At 44.5% G+C, this 17,849-nt stretch overlaps 1 protein-coding gene and 1 pseudogene across 2 annotated transcripts in view; both read left to right on the top strand.

Annotated features, from left to right (window-relative positions):
* Positions 1–17,849, top strand: part of TTC28 (tetratricopeptide repeat domain 28) — a 724,018-nt gene that overhangs the window by 283,631 nt on the left and 422,538 nt on the right. The window lies entirely within an intron of this gene.
* The window catches only part of LOC105943255 (uncharacterized), a 58,487-nt pseudogene continuing 41,577 nt past the window's right edge, over positions 940–17,849 (top strand).

The raw sequence follows: 17,849 nt of genomic DNA, 5'->3' as shown, positions 1-17,849 counted from the left end.
AAAGGTGTTTAAAACAAATAGTTTAAAAAATTACACAACCATATATGGAGATCCAGTTTTCAAAGGCTATTGGGACTGGAGAAATAGTCCAGTGGGTGGAGCATTTTCCTTGCACGTGGCCAACCCAGGTTCGATCTCCAGCATCTTACTTGGTGCCCTGAGTCCCACTAGGAGTAATCCCTGAACACAAAGCTTGGAGTCAGCCCTGAGCACAGCTGGACATGCCCCTAGTCCACCCCCCAAAAAAGCTGAACCCCAGCACTGCACATGGGAGGCAGCAGGTTCAGTCCTCAGTGGCATTGCAGTGTGTCACGTGCAGTCCCACGAGCTTTGTCCTCTGATCTCTAAGGCAGCACAAGAACGTGTGGGTCTTTCTGCCTCCAGGATTGTCTAAGAACCACAACTGAAGAGTGTAGTACTCCCCCCCTCTCCCGCACCCCCCGACACACACAAACAAGCTCATCAGCCAAAAGATGTTCTAGCTCTAACACAACTGAAGGAGCAAGAACCGGGGTGAGGACTGGGGCTGAGTGCATGAACTTGCAACCCCGAGGAGAAAGACATGATAAAGAAATTATGCCAGTACCACAGCCAGATGTGCCATGATCCCTGGTCACTGGACAGCCACCATTGCCATGATGGGAAGGGGTGCAAAAAACAAAGACTCAGGTTGTAGCAGAGTATATAGACTCTAATGTTATTTTAATGTATCTGGTGCAAAGGGAAAGATTTATAGGACATACATCAAGATGTTAACAGTACCGTTCTCTGGATGATTGGAATGTGGAATGCTTTTTTTTTTTTTTTGCTTATCTATACTTTTTTCAATGCACATGTTTCTGTTATTATATGAGGCTGTTTCTATTATTATATGAGGCTGTTCCAACTGGCTCTTGGAGAGGAATATGTCATAGGGTCTCCTTGTAGTTGTAGATGAACATGGTTATTGGTGTCAGGCAAGGTGAGATGTGACAGGACCAAGTGCCTTGAAAGCTTAAATGCCAAGTCTTTGATGCCATAAAACACCAAGAAGAAAAGAGCCTTTTATCTTTTAACTGATAGCACTTAAGATACATTTATCAACTTGTGTGATTATGACAACCTTACCTTCCTAATTATGTCTTAGAGTGATAATAAAATTGGTTTTTATTCTCAGATTATACGCAAAATTATATTGTACTGGAACGAGATCAGAAATGAACTGGGTGACTGGGAAGCCAGCTTGGGATTTAAATTTTACAGAGATAATGCAGAGTTCATGGTATTAAGAGTTTGGCAGAAATCCCCAGGAGTTAAGAAATTTCAAACAAAGGCTGACAGGAGACAGTTGGCTGAAAAATGAAAAAGTCTGGTAGAGTTGAAATGCATCATATATTAGGATCATCAGCAATGCAATGAATTTTCATTGCCAAATCACTAAAGTGAGACAGTTAAAAAAAACTGTTTGGGTTTCTTTAATCCACATTTAAGCTTTTTTTTTTTAAAAAAATCACATTATATTTGAATAAGCTATTGGAGTCCTATTTTTCTAAATTGAAGCAGGAAGAAGGATACAAAAATAATAAACTGGAAATTCAAGGAACAATGACAGTAGGCTGGAAGGACCCATGTGGGAGGGAAGCCACATTTACTCTGAGAAAAATATTATTATGAAGCTGCACTTGACTTGGGTTCCAAATTCAGTACCAAAAGTGAAAAACGAACTTGTTCAAATGACCTTGAGAAGTGCTTAAAAAAATTCCACATTAGTATCTAGTAAATTCAGTGCAGTAGGGGGGGGGGGGGTTTCCTCCGGTATTAAAACAAAGCAACATTACTTTGATCACCAAAGTAATAGGCTTGGCTTGTATTCATGGACCACGGTGTTTAGAGAAAAAAGTAATACAATGACTTAGGCACTAGAACCCTGTCAGCATGGTGCAGTGTCTGTGCTGTGAGCAGCTTATGGAAGCTGAGATTGACTGGGTGGGTGGGTCGGGGGGAGGGCAAGCCATGACAGCCTCCATATCTACATGTCAGCTCTCTCTCTTCGTGGCCCTCTCGCACTTCCTCTTCTTCTGTCTCTTCCTCTTCTTCTGTGTCTTCCCCTCTCCCACACCAACTTCCCTGAGCACAGGTGGGGCTCCGGTAACCACGCGGGCTTCTCAGCTCTCAGTGACCGTGTGAGGCCCTTGCTAGCTCCTCTCCGGGCTGGAGTGGGTGAGGCTAATTGTGTCCTAGCTGGGCCAGGTCTTACCACACCTTGTCCTACCCCATGTTTCTGGACGCATTGGGTCTTAAGGGCCATCGGTCACCTTGAGGATTGGGTCTGAGCTGGCTGATGAGGACATGCCTCCTACTCTAGCTGCCCTTAAGGTGTTTCAGCCTGGGTCACACATTCGGAGGATCTGTGAATTTGGAGGCTCCCAGAGGTTGGGAATGTAGGCAGGGATCCTGAACTGAAGGCCTCCTGAGAGATTAGTGGGGGGCTTTCCCAAAGTCCAGTTCATGTCACCTGAATTTCTCTGTAAGGTCAGAGAAGCTAGTTTTAATAACATAGGAAGAGCACTGTGTGAGAGAGCAAACTTGGTTCTGTACCGAGTTTGTCCTCTCATGAAGTCCATCTTTCTTCACCTTTATGCTGCCGACACCTCTCTGAGAGAATTTTGGTGACATCATTGATGAGACTGAAATCTTAAAGCAGCTCTAATCAAATGAGTAGGGGTGGAGAGATAGTACAAGGGTCCAGGTAATTGCCTTGTATATGGCTGAACTTGGTTCAGTTCCCCAGTACCCTAGGGTCTCCCTAGCACCTACTAAGTATGGTACCCAAACCTGTCTCCTCTGTAACTATATCACTGTATCACTGTCACCCCGTTGATCATTGATCTGCTCGAGCAGGTGCCAGTAACATCTCCATTTGTCCTAGCCCTGAGATTTTAGCAGCCTCTCTTTACTCATTTTTCCCAGCAGTGCCATATTGGAGGCTCTTTCAGGGTCAGGGGAATGAGACCCATTATTATTACTGTATTTGGCATATCGAATATGCCATGGAGAGTTTGCCAGGCTCTGCCGTGCGGGCAGGATGCTCTCGGTATTTTGCCAGGTTCTCTGAGAGGGAGAACTAGGCTATAAACTAGATGCTTCCGGGAGCGTTGTTTAATAGTCTCTGGTTCTTGGCCATTGATGGGATTATATGGCACTGGGGACAGCTTGTGGGTGTGGCTGCCAAGCTACTGGAAAATGGGGGGTCTGGGTGCACAGGGCCTAGTCCCGATCCGAGCAGGCTTGGAGATCTCAGCCCCGGGTCCCGCACACCCAGGTTCCTCTGCCGGTGTCTTCATGTGTGAGGCTTGTCCGAGCTTGTGGAGAGGGCCCTTGAGCATGGCTGTGGCTGGGTTCTAGAGGCCTTCAGCTGCTCTGCTCAGGGCAGGGAGGGAAACTCAACCCGCCCCACTCCGAGGGGCCCCAGTGAAGATAGCCAGGCGCGGGGCCAAGAGACTCTCTGTCTTCCCTAAAATAGAAAAAATAAAGAGTAATAGTTCAAAAAAAGAAAAAAAGAGTAATAGTTCAGTGAAGTTACAGAGTATCACAGTTCTAGATGCCTCTAACTATTATCCTGGCAGGTATATTTGTTTGGAAGCATCTCCCTGACCTAGAGGATACAAATATTATAGAAAACTAAAGTCCTCAATGTTTTAGAATTATAAGGGAGTTTTGCTATATTTTTATTCTCTTATCTGCTTGCCTTCCTAGAGAATATTATTGAAGGGAGGGATTGAACTTTTATTCCCTCTCCCGACCCTCGGCCCCCCCCCCCAGTATGTGACTGTGTGGCATGTGGTGGGGGGGAGGAAACTGGGGACATTGGTGATGGGGAACGTGCACTAATTAAGGGACAGGGGTTGGGACATTGTAGGACTGAGACTCACTTATGAACAACTTTGTAACTGTGTATCTCCCAGTGATTCAATTAAAATTTTTTTTAAAAAGACAGTCAATACATTTTCCTGCCATTTAAATGTAAAGATATTTTATTCTTAATTTTGAATTGGTTTGCACACTTTGCTGGTGTACAAAGTGACACCAGGAATGCAGAGGTGAACGAGACCTGGGTGACCTCCTCCTGCGTGTAGAGGAACAAAGCGAGTGTTTGACTCTTCTGATGGATCTGGATGGGGTGCAGGGACACAAAGACAGATCGGGGTGCCCTCTTTTGAGAGAAACATTTTTCCTAAACGTCATCAGCCGGATTATCACATGTCTGCTTCATGCAAGCAGAGCGCAACATTTTGTTTAGTCTGGTCGGAGATACTCGGCGTGGTTTTTATTATCATAGTGTGTCTATCGGAGACTTCCCTTCCACAGTCTTATAGATTTCATTCTCTTTAATTGGGATCGGCGGGAGAGAAAGAATAGCATTTATTTGGCACTCTTGCCTTTTAGGGCTGTGGGTTATTGATTCAGGGGCCTCCATGGTAATGCTTGGAAGTAAAGGTTCCCTGGAGAGCACCCTTGGTAGAGGGCAAAGGGAAAATGATTAGAATTTAAATCTCTAGACTCCACTGAATTTGTGGCTTCATTAAAGAAAAAAAAAGTAAAGGGGAGGGGAAGGAGGAAATGATGTGGGCTGCTGTTGTAGGCTTTGTTTAACACTTGTACCCGCAGCCGGATAACTCAGAATTATAGCCTTTCCACGCTGAGCTCCAAGACCATGTGTGAACAGCCACGGGTGGACAGGCTGCTCTGAATGCCAGGCGTCGTTTTGTTCCGTGTTCATTTCCAGCCAATCAATACTTGGCTTGGGCTCTGTTTTTTTTTTGAGCTGGTGGAATCGCTCCGGCTTGTTGGTGGAACATGTAATCACCAAATTGCACACATGCTCTGTTCTTTGATGTGTCACTCTTGAAGAATTCTGCTTCCCCAAAGTCAGGTTTGCCTTTTAGACGGGCTTATCAGATACTGAGCGTGGCTGGGTACAAAGGGGCCGTTCGAGGACTCACAGAGGCAGTGCCCAGGAATAACCGGAAGAGCAGAGGTGGCACACAGGACCTGGTCCCAAACTGTCCTGTGACCACTCCCCTGTACTTAGGGGGAAGGATTTGGGTTCATTACTTCTGGGTTGCTTTGAACTTGTAAATTTTTGTCATTCTGTGAACAAAACACAGTTCAGTTCATCTTTGACTTTGAGCTAATAAAAAAAGTTTTTTTTTCTTTTGGAGTCTATTATTTTCCTGTTGTAGAGTGATTAAAGGGCTGGAGCAATAGCACAGTGGGCAGGGAGTCTGCCTTGCATGCGGCCGGCCCAGGTTTGATTCCTCCGTTCCTCTCAGAGAGCCCGGCAAGCTTCCAAGAGTATCCCGCTCGCGTGGCAGAACCTGGCAAGCTACCTGTGTCATATTCGATATGCCAAAAACAGTAACAACAAGTCTCACAATGGAGACATTACTGGTGCCCGCTCGAGCAAATCGGCGAGCAATGGGATGACAGTGACAGCGTGGTTAAGAGCATGGACTTTGGAGTTAGAATGTCCGGGCTGAGTCCTGCTTTTTTCCAGCTGATAGCCTTGACTAGTGGCTTAATCTTGGTGCTTCAGTTTCTTTGTCTATGCCATGGTGATATTAGTCTTGCTCACTCCCTAGGATTATTAAAGGTTGCAATTAATTAGATACTAAATGCAAAACACTTATTATAGCACCTGGTGCTTAAGTACTCAAGTGTTGGGCTGGAGAGAAGCTACTCAAGTGTTATTCCGTGGGATTGAGCACATACTTCGTGTGCTGGAGGCCTAAGTTTGATCTCACGTGGCCCCCCAAGCACAGGGCCAGATGAAGCCCGTGCACCCCACTGGCTATGCGCCCCTCCCCTCCTCACCCAAAAAAAAACCCAGCGAAAGTATTTAGGGTTGGAGAGATAATACAGGGGTTCCGGCATTTGTTTTGATCAGGCTAACACTGGATCTATCCCTGCCGCTTCATATGGCCCTCCAGGACTGCCAGGACTGCTAAGTATTCCTGAGCACAGAACCAGGAGTAACCCCTGAGTACGGCCTAACCTCTCCCCTGACTTAAATTTTATTAATTGCTGTTTCCCAGTGGTTTTACTCCAGTAAGCAATACTTAAAATAGTACATATTTTTCCTAGCATATTTCAATAGATGGAAAAGGCTGCCAAAATAGTTTGGAGTCAGAGGGAAATATCATTATGGTGTTGTAAATTTCACTGTAGCACTGTCATCCCATTGCTCATAGATTTGCTCGAGCGGACACCAGTAACATCTCCATTGTGAGACTTGTTGTTACTGTTTTTGGCATATCGAATACACCATGGGTAGCTTGCCAGGCTCTGCTGTGCAGGCGAGTTACTCTCGGTAGCTTGCCAGGCTCTTCAAGAGGGGCAGAGGAATCAAACCGGGTCTTCCACATGCAAGGCGAACGCCCTACTCTACCCTATTTTCCATCGCTCCAGCCCATGGAAAATTTAAAAGAAGAAAATAGTTAGGTGTATTTACTACATTAACATGTTTTTGTAAGCCTGCAAAGAGTTCCAGTCGGTAATATCTTGCCAGTGCTTCAGTGAATTTCAAAATCGACTGTAAAATCATTATTTAAGCATGGAGGAGAGTTATCATAATACTTAAGAATCAACAGAGCTGCAATTTTATCATGGTGACCTTAGCCAGGTCACTTTCTTACCAGGGGGTTTTATTTTTATCATGAGACAGCAAAGTCATTGGAATATCTGACCTTTATAGCCAGTATACCTTTAAGATATCTTAGAATTCGGGGCTGGAGCAATAGCACAGCAGGTAGGGCGTTTGCCTTGCATGTGGCCAACCCAGGTTCAATTCTGAGCACCGCCAGGGGTTATTCCTGAGTGCAGAGCCAGGAGTAACCCCTGTACATCACTGGATGTGACCCCTCAAAAAAAGATATCTTAGAATTCTAAGATTCAGGATTCAAAATAATAAATCGAAAGAACTTTCATATTAGCCATAGTTGTGACTATTTTTAATATCCTAAAAGAAATTTCACAGTGACTTTCTGATTTTCCTGCCTGTGAAACGACAAGCCACAATTCATGTCCAAATAGTTCTGAGACCTTGGGCACATAATGTTTAAAAATGTTGTTCTTGTTTGGATGTATTCTGTATGTAAATAATTTGGGTGAACAGTGTATGTTGGGATGAAATACCCCTACAAGGACAGAGGAGTTGTTGACACATGGTTTATATAAACATACAATCAGGATGGATATTGAGATGGTTGCTGCTTTATAAGGCAAAATGTTTTCTGTGCCATACCCGCCTTCCTTACGAAGAAAGAAGACAGGAGGGGGAAAAGATTGATGTGTTCTTTTTAAAAAAGTGATCTGTCAGATAATTGTACATGTTAAAAGCCACGCTGGGGGCTGGAGCGATAGCACAGCGGGTAGGACGTTTGCCTTGCACTCGGCTGACCCTGGTTCAATTCTCAGCATCCCATATGGTCCCTCGAGCACCACCAGGAGTAATTCCTGAGTGCAGAGCCAGGAGTAACCCCTGAGCATTGCCAGGTGTGACCAAAAAGTGAAAAAAAAAAGCCATGCTGCTGTGTGTGTGCACAGGCTTGCACACATCTCCAAATTGGACCAAAGGGGGCATCCTTGGGGTGGGGGGGGGCGCAGAGAGTATAATACAGGTGTTACGGCACTTGCTTTACACATGGCCAAACCTGGTTCAATCCCCAGCACTCCCTATGGTCCCTGTGCACTTCCAGGAGTGATCCCTGAGTGCGCTAAACCCCGAGTACAGCCAAATCCCTCCATATAAAAATAAATGAGAAGGACGTTGTCAGGATTGGGATATAACGTAATGTGCTTCTGATCCGCAGGTATTGTTTATTGATTGATTGATTTGGAGACCACGCCTGGCAGTTCTAGGGACGGGGAAGGCAGAGATCACTCCTGGCAATGCTCAGGGGGTGGTACCATGCCAGATGGTGCTCAAGGGACCATATTGTGGCAGATGGAGTCCAGGCCCTCAGCAGACTGAGCTTGCATTTAGTCAGTTGCACTATCTCTCTGGCCCTGCAGGTAGTTTAATTGAAACGCATGCCCCTGTCCAGAGGCCTGAAGCTAAAAGTAAAATATGGAGGTTTTCACTTAAAGTGGTACGCTACTTATTCCTCTTGTTGACCCTAAGACCTTTGAAGCTGGTTCAGGAGGAGTCAGTGTACTCTCCCGAAGGCCACACTACCAAACACTGTGCGTTCTGCGTGGTTGAAGTTACATGAAGACAAAGCAAAGCGACCACCCTCGTGGAGACTGGGCAGTCGCCCAAGCAGCTGTGAAAGTGAGCTTTTCTGTTTGTCCCTGTTTGTCTCAACCCATCCTTGAATTTCCTCCTGAAGTTTAACCCCACCAACTCAGAAAGATCGTGTTGCTAATGGGGATTTTAGAGTCTGTACTGATACTGTCGTGGAAGGAACCCTTCTCGGTATTTTTGTCTTGCTTTGTTTTGGAGACCCTCTGGCGGGGCTCAGAGAACTCCCTGGGGTGCAGGGATCGCACCCAGGTAGGTCTTACACAGGAAGTGCCCCATCTGCTGGACTATCTCTTCAGCACTGCAGAGGAAATCTTATTATAATAGTATTAGCAGAAGCTGTTGACTTTAGTGATTTTGGCGTAATGAATTGGACTCTTTGCAAGGAAGGACTCCCTCTGTGGCTCTGAGGGTTTTTGGGAAACCCAGAATTTGGATTTTCAATTGGGGGAAGAAGGAAAGAGTGGAGGAAACAACAAACAATAACAAAAGAACACGTGGGTGCTTTCAAAATTAAATCCAGTGATCTTTATGCATGATATCAAGGCACCGAGCTAGAGCCTCTGGAGAATTGGGCATTTTCCTGTAACCTACTGAAGTTCTATAAAATTGTACACAAGAAAACCTATGGAACTTATGGGGGAAATTGGTTTATGTGTAGACTACTCAAAAGCTATGCAACTTTGAACCATGGGATCAAACAAACCAATTGCTTAGATAGCTCAGGCGGGAAGCAGCTCAGCATGGGTTGAAGTTGCCATAGATATTAAAAATGCACTTACAAAGGAGTGGGAAAAAAAAAACGCTGACTTGCAGCGGTCTAAGATAATGCATTTGAAAGTGGAGCCCTGAGCCAGTGGGGTTGCCATTAAGGTGAACACAGAAAGAAGGAAGGCTTGCCCTAAGATGAGAACCAGAAATTATGCCTCTCTTAGCCTTCGAACAAGCACTCACTTTTCACTTTCCTTAAATAGGGAAAGGACCCTGTCTGCACAGCAGCTCCACTACAGCCATTTCCCATTTCCTTCTGGTTATCTCTTGGTTCGGCTATTCCAGCTCCTTTTTGCCTACAGGGGGAAAAAAAATTACATACAAACCAATACCGCTTCTATATTGTTCTGACACGAGCTCTGAATATTTTCAAATATTTCAAATGAGCTAAGAGGGTGCTCTGGGAACACAGATTGCAGAGTAGCTACAGACCATGAAAGGGCAAGACAGGAACTCTGTCCACGTGGAATTGGGCATCGAGCTGAGAATACGAGAAATAAAATTAAATGATGAAAGGTCCAAAGTGGTTCAGGGAAAGAGAGCACGAAATGGCCAAGTGCAGTCTGTAATTATCCGGCGGTGGCTGCAAGTGGTACTGTTCTTGGAATTCAGAACAGGATGGTCAGGAAAGCTTAGGACCACGTGGATCATGGGTTTTTCCATCTGACTTTTTTGGGTGAAGTGGTGATCTGTAACGTAAAAAGTGGTGATCATTAAGGTAAAAAGCAGCGTTTACCTTAATGCTTCAGAGGAATTATACCAGAGGTTCCCACACTTACTTGACCTATTTTTCTTTCTCAGAGAAAAGGAGAACGACTCAGCACCCTCCCTGGAAGTCTCTCAACTTTAAACAATAGAAAGCACATGCATGACACACATTCGAAGGCTTCTTCTTTCCTTCCTCCCCACCCCCACCCCCACCCACCCATGCCCCGTCATTCCAGCACTCTGTCTGGGAGATCACCTACTCTGTGAAGCCACGAGTCACACAGTTCTTAAGATTCTATCATCATCCCTCTGATTGTCGAATTTCTCGAGCGGTCTCAGTAATGTCTCCATTCGTCCTAGCCTGAGATTTTAGCAGCCTCTCTTTACTCGTCCTTTCCTATGGTGCCGCATTGGAGGCTCTTTCAGGGTCAGGGGAATGAGACCCATCATTGTTCCTGGTTTTGGCATATGAATAAGCCATGGGGAGATTGCCAGGCTCTGCCATAGAGGCAGGAAACTCTGGGTAGCTTGCCAGGTTCTCCCAGAGGGAGAACTAGGCTATAAGATATCACACCTAAGATTCTATACTCTGTAGATATTCTCTCTCTCCCTTACACTTCTCCCCTTGCTCCCTTTGACCTCAAGGGATCTTTTGGTTTAATTTTTTAAAAAAATTGAATCACAGTGAATTACAAAAATATATATGATTGAGATTCAGGTGTACAATGTTCCAGCACCAATCGACTACTAATCAACTCCCTTCCACCAGTGAGCCCGGTTTCTCCATCCCCCGCCACCCTCCACCCCTACCTGCCTATGTGGCAGGTACCTTTCCCCGTCACCATTGTCCTCGTGTTCCCTTCCCTATCTTCTAACTTACTTGCTAACTCATTGTTTTCCAGACTGGACTAGCCTTATCCAGGTTGCTAGAATATGAACATTGCCCAGTTTCCTCCTGAAGACCAGTTCTCCTGCTCTTTGTTTCTCTTGCGATTTTTGTTCTCTAAGAGCTCTCAGAGAAGGAAGAATGCCCGTGTCTGATTTTGTGCCCACCCAGAGAGTGGTCGTTTTACAGCTGCCTCTTTCTTATCCGGAACTGTGCTCTACCCCTGGAGCCCCAGCCCCAGCCCTCAAACTCAGAACTTACAAAAATGAAATCTCTTTTTTAAAAGTAGGTTTTATCATCTCCATTACGAGCAATAGCACAGCAGTTGGGCTTTCGCCTTTCATGCGGCCGACCTGAGTTCGATTCCTCCGCTCCTCTCGGAGAGCCCGGCAAGCTACCGAGAGTATGGAGCCCACACGGCAGAGCCTGGCAAGCTACCCGTGTGTATTGGATATGCCAGAAACAGTAACAATAAGTCTCTCAATGAGAGACATTACTGGTGCCCACTCGAACAAATCGATGAGCAACAGGATGACAGTGATTACAGTGATTTACAACAGAAGCATGGAATATTTCAAATGATTTATTCAAGGTCATAAAGATGATAATTAACTGCTCAAAGAAAGCCTATCCTTGTCTAATTTTTAGTCTGTTGTCTTTCCACTTAGGAAGAACATTAGGCAAGTTAACAAATGTAGGAAGAGCAATGGGAAGCCTGTTGTGGAAGCTCAGTGGTGGGGACCTGAATTCTCGGTGATCATAGGAAAGGAGGAGTGTAAAGATGTTACGGATACATATATGGACATATATGTATATATCTGGAGGGAAAGGTGTTATGGATATAGACTTGAAAGAACTTCAAGACGAATGAGATATGGATGAAAATGGGATGTGTGTAGAAACTGGTATTGAAGATACCCACTTTTGGGGGGGACACCTTCATTTGGTACCCAGATATTTAATACATGTGTTTCTTGTGCCCCAATACTAGCTTCTGCAATGTTTTTCTTTTACAACAAAGCACTGAACAAAGCAACGTACTCTCGTCATGGGAGTTATTTTCAGTGTGGGAAAGGAAGACAAAGGCCTCCCTTAAGGACATCCAGGTAGGAGGTGATGTCAGAAATGTTGGGAAGGGTAGACCGTGATTAGAACTTTGGACTGTGAGGGCTGGAGTGATAGCACAGCGGGTAGGGCGTTTGCCTTGCATGCGGCCAAACTGGGTTCGATTCCCAGCATCCCATATGGCCCCCTAAGCACTGCCAGGAGTGATTCCTGAGTGCAGAGCCAGGAGTAACCCTTGTGCATTGCCAGATGTGACCCAAAAAGCAAAAAAACCAACTTTGGATTGTGCTCTGGTCAGTAGCCACCAGAGTACTTTGAGCAGAGTAGTGAGGTGACTTGGCTGTATCTCCCTAGCTGCTGGGTAGAGGACAGGATACATGGGCATAGGAGCCATATTCCTGTGCTCAATTGGGAAGTCCCAATAATGGAGCAAGAGAAAATAATGGTTCAGACCGAGTAGTTGCCCCTGGGTTCTGAGATATTTTTTTGTAAGTAGGACTAATTGGATTTGCTAAAGGATTACATATGGGGGTCTGAAAGAAACAGTGATACCATTTAGGTTATTTGACCTAAGACACTGGCGGAAAGGAGTTTCCATTTATTAGAAGGGGAAGAATATGCAGAAGGAGGTTTTGGGGTAGGATTTGAAATTAAGTGCTCAGCTTTTGATGCCTATTATATTCCTAAATGGATATTTGAGTATATGTTTGTAATTCAGTGGTATTATACATTTGAGAGTTGTAGAGGTTATGACTATGGCCACATGCCCTGAAATCTGGTCAATGGAGATAGGCGAAGAAATAGAAACTAACCACAAATCTTGGATATGGAGACTGGCAAAGGGATTCATGAACATACCACTCATGTGGACAAAGGGTTGCAAGCTTGGGAATGTAATTTTCCTCCAAGTAAACACCCTGGTGCTGGGGAGATGGCATGAAGAGCTAGCATGCATATTCCGCTTGCTAGAAACAAGGGTTTGAACCTCTGAACCATATCGTTCCCTGAGCACTGAGATGGGAGTAGCCCCCATGTTCTGCCAGATATGGTCTCTCAAATTAAACAACACCAAAAAAAATCAGTAAAAAGTCATTGGTCGAAGAAAGAATACAAGTAAAGTAATAAAATAAGTAGAGAAGTCTACAAACCAAGTATTAGGGACTTAGGTCTTAGAGAAGAAGACAAAAGCAAAATCCAGGAAAGGAAAGCAAGAGAAATAACCAGTGGATGGCTGAGTGAATAAATAAAACCTCTTTTTCTGCATCCAACTTCTTGCTGCTGTATCTTCCCCAACCAGAAGATGATGTATTTTAGAAGAATTAAGCATGTGTGGAGCCTCTGAGACCAAAAAAAGGAAAAGTGTTTTCAAAGGTGAGGACGTGCTACAACAAGTAAGAAGAGACTGACCATTTATCACTGAACTGGACAACACAGAAATAACTGGTGATCTTGCTTAGAGACGTTTCGGTGGAAAGATTTCAAGAAAATGGCAGACGTCGTAGCAGTAGAAAAGATAGACTTGAGGCTCTGTTTTTCGGCATGTATACATTTGTGATAGATCTTTCCAAAAATATGCCCCTTTGTAAGTGTGAAATGTTCCTTGCTATCTGTCATTCTCCTTTTTCCCCCCCTGAAGTTGTATTTTATCTGTTATTAGTGGAGTCATTTTCCACAGCCACTTGGATATTGATCTGTTTGACTCCCATACTATTTTCTAAATTAAGACATGGGCTCGAAGGTGTGTGTTCAGTGATGTGCTTTGGGCTTCTGCACGTTCATCCGACATTCCCATTCGGTTAACTCAGTGGCTGCATCGGGGACCAGCAGGAGGCTGGAAACGCCATCAGAGATCCATTTCGTGGGTAACCCCGTCAATCAAAACTACGAGAGCTACCCTTTGAAGACGGTACAAAATATCAGATTCCCGGTGCCTCAGTGATGCCAGAATCAGCCTTGAGGTTCAGTCAGCTGCCCGTGTGGCGAGAGCAGTCCTGTACCCTTGCCAGGATGATCCCAGAGTCCCAGGACGCTCTGGTCGCCGCTGTGCCCTGTGGGTTGGTATGTTCCTGTTTGTATCTCGACTCAGGATGGACTGTGATCTGTCCGTGGTGGGTTTGAAGGGTTTGTTCCTTTGATTGCTTCGTTTCTTTGTTTCTCCAGGGCTGTAGCATCCGTCCCTTTAACGGGGGTGCGTGTTGGTATGTGCATGTTCCAGTGGAATCATTAAGTTCGCTCGGCTCTGTTTGTTCCTTCAGCGCTTAGCTTTTAGCTTCGAATTTGAGCATCGCTCTCGCTATTTGCTGCTGTTCATCTTACTCTTCTGCTAAGTAATGAAAAAATAGGTACTTTCTCCTCTGGAGTCTCCTGCCCCGGGCACAACAGGTATGTCTTAGAGTGGCATGGAAATCAAAGGGATACTTCATTTTTTTAATCTAATTGGGTGAAGTATCAGGGAAATGCATGTTTTGGAAGTGTATGCAGAGCCTAATTCCTAAAGGAAAAAACTAGTCTCTAAATCTTGCAGTTTTCTTTGGCAGAAGAACAGTATCAACATCTGGTTACCAAACTGTGGTACCCTTAAGAGAACTGGATGTGGTCCAGTTTCCAATAAAATATTGGATTAAGTGACTTCACTTTTTAAATTATTTTTAAGCATTTTAGAATCTTCGTTCTCCCCCTGTAATTTGCAGTTTGCGTTACTTGCAAGCAGTGATTTTCGTTTACGTGATGAGTCACTTTCTATACCAACATTGGTAAGATACCACACACAAACACACACGCACACAAACACACACACACACAAATCATCAGAGTGAAAATGCCAGGTTACTAAAATACAGCAGACAGGAAGGCACCGGGTCCTAATAAGGGAGCTCCATCTTTGAATTCTTGGGTTGGAGGGAGGGAACTGATATAACTAGGCATTGATTTTTATACCCAGGAGCTTTACACACATGCCACGTGTTAGAAAAGTAGAGGTAAGCCTTTCCGATGGGCTTACTCATTCTTTGGAACAATCTGCTGACTAAGAAGGGCAGGTCGACTTCTATTGCACCTATTTGGAACCTTGGAAAATTTTTCACTGGTAGGCTAAGTTGCCTACAGCCTACCAGTGGGGGAAGTGGAACCAGAGCCCAAATTTCTCATCTCTCCTCTGTTCCCTCCACTTGGTCTCCTGATACTTTTTTGGCTGGTTTGAGGGGAAGTGGTGTATGGGATGTGAGGATGATAGAGCTCTAAGGAGCTTTGCTGGTACATTTTTCTTAAGATCAGATTTCTCATCCTACAGTTTCTCCTTCTCCCTCCCTCCCTCCCTCCCTCCCTCCCTCCCTCCCTCCCTCCCTCCCTTCCTTCCTTCCTTCCTTCCTTCCTTCCTTCCTTCCTTCCTTCCTTCCTTCCTTCCTTCCTTCCTTCCTTCCTTCCTTCCTTCCTCTTCCATCCTTCCATCCTCCTTCTCTCTGTTTTCTTTCTCTCTTTCTCTCTCTTTCTTTCTTTTTCTTTCTTTCTTTCTTTCTTTCTTTCTTTCTTTCTTTCTTTCTTTCTTTCTTTCTTTCTTTCTTTCTTTCTTTCTTTCTTTCTTTCTTTCTTTCTTTCTTTCTTTCTTTCTCTTCTTTCTTCCTTCCTTCCTTCCTCTCTCTCTCTTTCTCTCTTTCTCTCTTTCTCTCTTTCTTTCTTTCTTTCTTTCTTTCTTTCTTTCTTTCTTTCTTTCTTTCTTTCTTTCTTTCTTTCTCTCACTTTCTTTCTTTCTCTTTCTCTCACTTTCCTTCTTTCCTTTCCCCTCCTTCCATTCCTCTCCCCATCCCTTCCCTCCCTTCCCTCACTTTCTCTCCTTTCTCCCTCCCTCCCTCCTTCCTTCCTTCCCTCCTTCTTTCCTTCCCTCCTTCCTTCCCTCCTTCCTTCCTTCCCTCCTTCCCTCCTTCCCTCCCTCCCTCCCTCCCTCCCTCCTTCCTTCCTTCCTTCCTTCCTTCCTTCCTTCCTTCCTTCCTTCCTTCCTTCCTTCCTTCCTTCCTTCCTTCCCTCCCTCCCTCCCTCCCTCCCTCCCTCCCTCCCTCCCTCCCTCCCACAGCCAGCTGTACCCTGGGTTTTCTCCTGGTTCTGCAACAAGGGGTCACTCTTGGTAATGCTCTGGGGGCCATGTGGAATTGGGGATAAAACTCAGGTTGTCGTGGAGTTCATGCCTGCTTGATCAGTGGCTGAATACATAGCAGTACTCTTACATTAAACAAATTTTTAAAAACCAGGTTGTTGTGTGCGAGAAAAGCATCTTACCCACTTTACAATCTTTCCATCTCTAACAGTCTCTTTAACCATTGTATATTGAGTGCCTATATGTCCCCAGTACCAAGGTGAATATTGCCCACTTCTCTGGGATTTCAGAGCAGGGTTAGGTAAGGCAGGCATGAAGCAAACACGACATTTCACAGAGGTTGGCTTTTGACAGTCCAGGGCAGTTGAGATTTATGTAAACTTCCCCAGTGGCCAGAGAATTCATCTATAAAAATGGAGTATATTCTCTTCAGTCTTGTGACAATTAGAATAGATTATCAGGTAATCCATGGATAAAGTATTTAGAGAAGTACCTGGCACAATATAGCTGATCAATAAATATCGACTTTAGTTTTATGCTTTTTCTACTTCATAAAACTGTTTTTGCCAGATTGAAGTGAGTAAGAAGGTTGGTAATTAAATACATGGATCTTTTAGACAGGAATAGTAGAGGGAAAAGGCTCTGCTTTGATTATGGAAATTTCCCCTGCAAATTATTACTCTAATATTAAGAATTGATTAGAAGTGATTGTATTTCACATAGTGTGCAGAATTATATAAAACAGTTCTTTTTATAAAAAAAAGCCATATGTATTTATTTGTATCATCCCCAATTATTACATACACATTTCCCCACATTCATTGAATTTGTTTGGGGATTTGTTTTACCACTTGTGATGCAACTATGGGAAGAAAGCTTTTTGTTTGTTTGTTTGGGGGAGCCCCGGCAGTGCTTAGGGCTTACTCCTGCCTTTGTGCTCAGGGGTCACTCCTGGCAGGTCTTGGGGCCCATAGGTGGTGCTGGGGATTGAACCCAGGTCGACTGCATGCAGAGTGCATGTCCTACTCATCGTACTATACCATTCTAACCCAGGCAGGAAGCCTTTTGAGTTTGCTCCATGAAATTTTTATGCTATACCAGTAGTATTATTGGATTATTGCCAAATATATGTTCCTATTTTATTAAATCAGACAGAAAATTCTTTCCTAGAAGCTAGGCCTAAAATGTGCTAATTTGGGGGTTTGTTCACTTAGATTAACAGTGCACCTCTTATGGCAGTAGCATGCTAACCCTACTTTAAAAAACAAAAAAAATCCCAGATTTAAATTTATTTTTTTTTTTTTTTTGCTTTTTGGGTCACACCTGAAGATGCATTGGGGTTACTCCTGGCTCTGCACTCAGGAATTACCCCTAGCAGTGCTCGGGGACCATCTGGGACATTGGGAATTGAACACGGGTCGGCTGCTTGCAAGGCAAATGCCCTATCCGCTATGCTATCACTCCAACCCCCCAGATTTAAAATTTTGAAGTAACTTCAGACTTAGAGAAAAGTTGTAAAAACATAAGAATTCCCACACACCCTTTATGCAGCTTTCTTTATTTTTTTCTTTTTGGGTCACACTCGGCGATGCACAGGGGTTACTCCTGGCTCTGCACTCCTAGTGGTGCTCGGGGGACCATATGGGATGCTGGGAATCGAACCCGGGTCAGCTGTGTGCAAGGCAAACGCCTTACCTGCTGTACTATTACTGCAGCCCCTCTGGAGTGTTCTTTAATATGAACATTTTGAGTAAGCATAGCATAGTTATAGAAGCTAGTAAACGAGTGCTGGAATGGTGCTATTAACCAAGTTAGAGCTTGTGCAATTTGAAAAGGGATATGACCATTTGCCTCTCCTGTTCTAAATCAGCTCTAAAACATCACCAGGTGCCTGTACCGCACTTACTGGAGATCACCTTGTATCACTTCTTTTTCATTTTGTTTCTTTGTTTCTAGTGTGAACATTTTGTCTTTGCTCGGAGGTCAGATGTGGCGCAAGGGAAGCATCTTAACCCTCACCTGTCTCTTTGGCCCTTAAGTCCCTTCTGAGG

The sequence above is a fragment of the Sorex araneus genome, chromosome 9 (assembly GCF_027595985.1).
Source record: "Sorex araneus isolate mSorAra2 chromosome 9, mSorAra2.pri, whole genome shotgun sequence".
NCBI lineage: Eukaryota > Metazoa > Chordata > Mammalia > Eulipotyphla > Soricidae > Sorex > Sorex araneus.
Note: the sequence above shows the minus strand (reverse complement) of the source record. Positions and strands in the feature narration are given on the sequence as shown.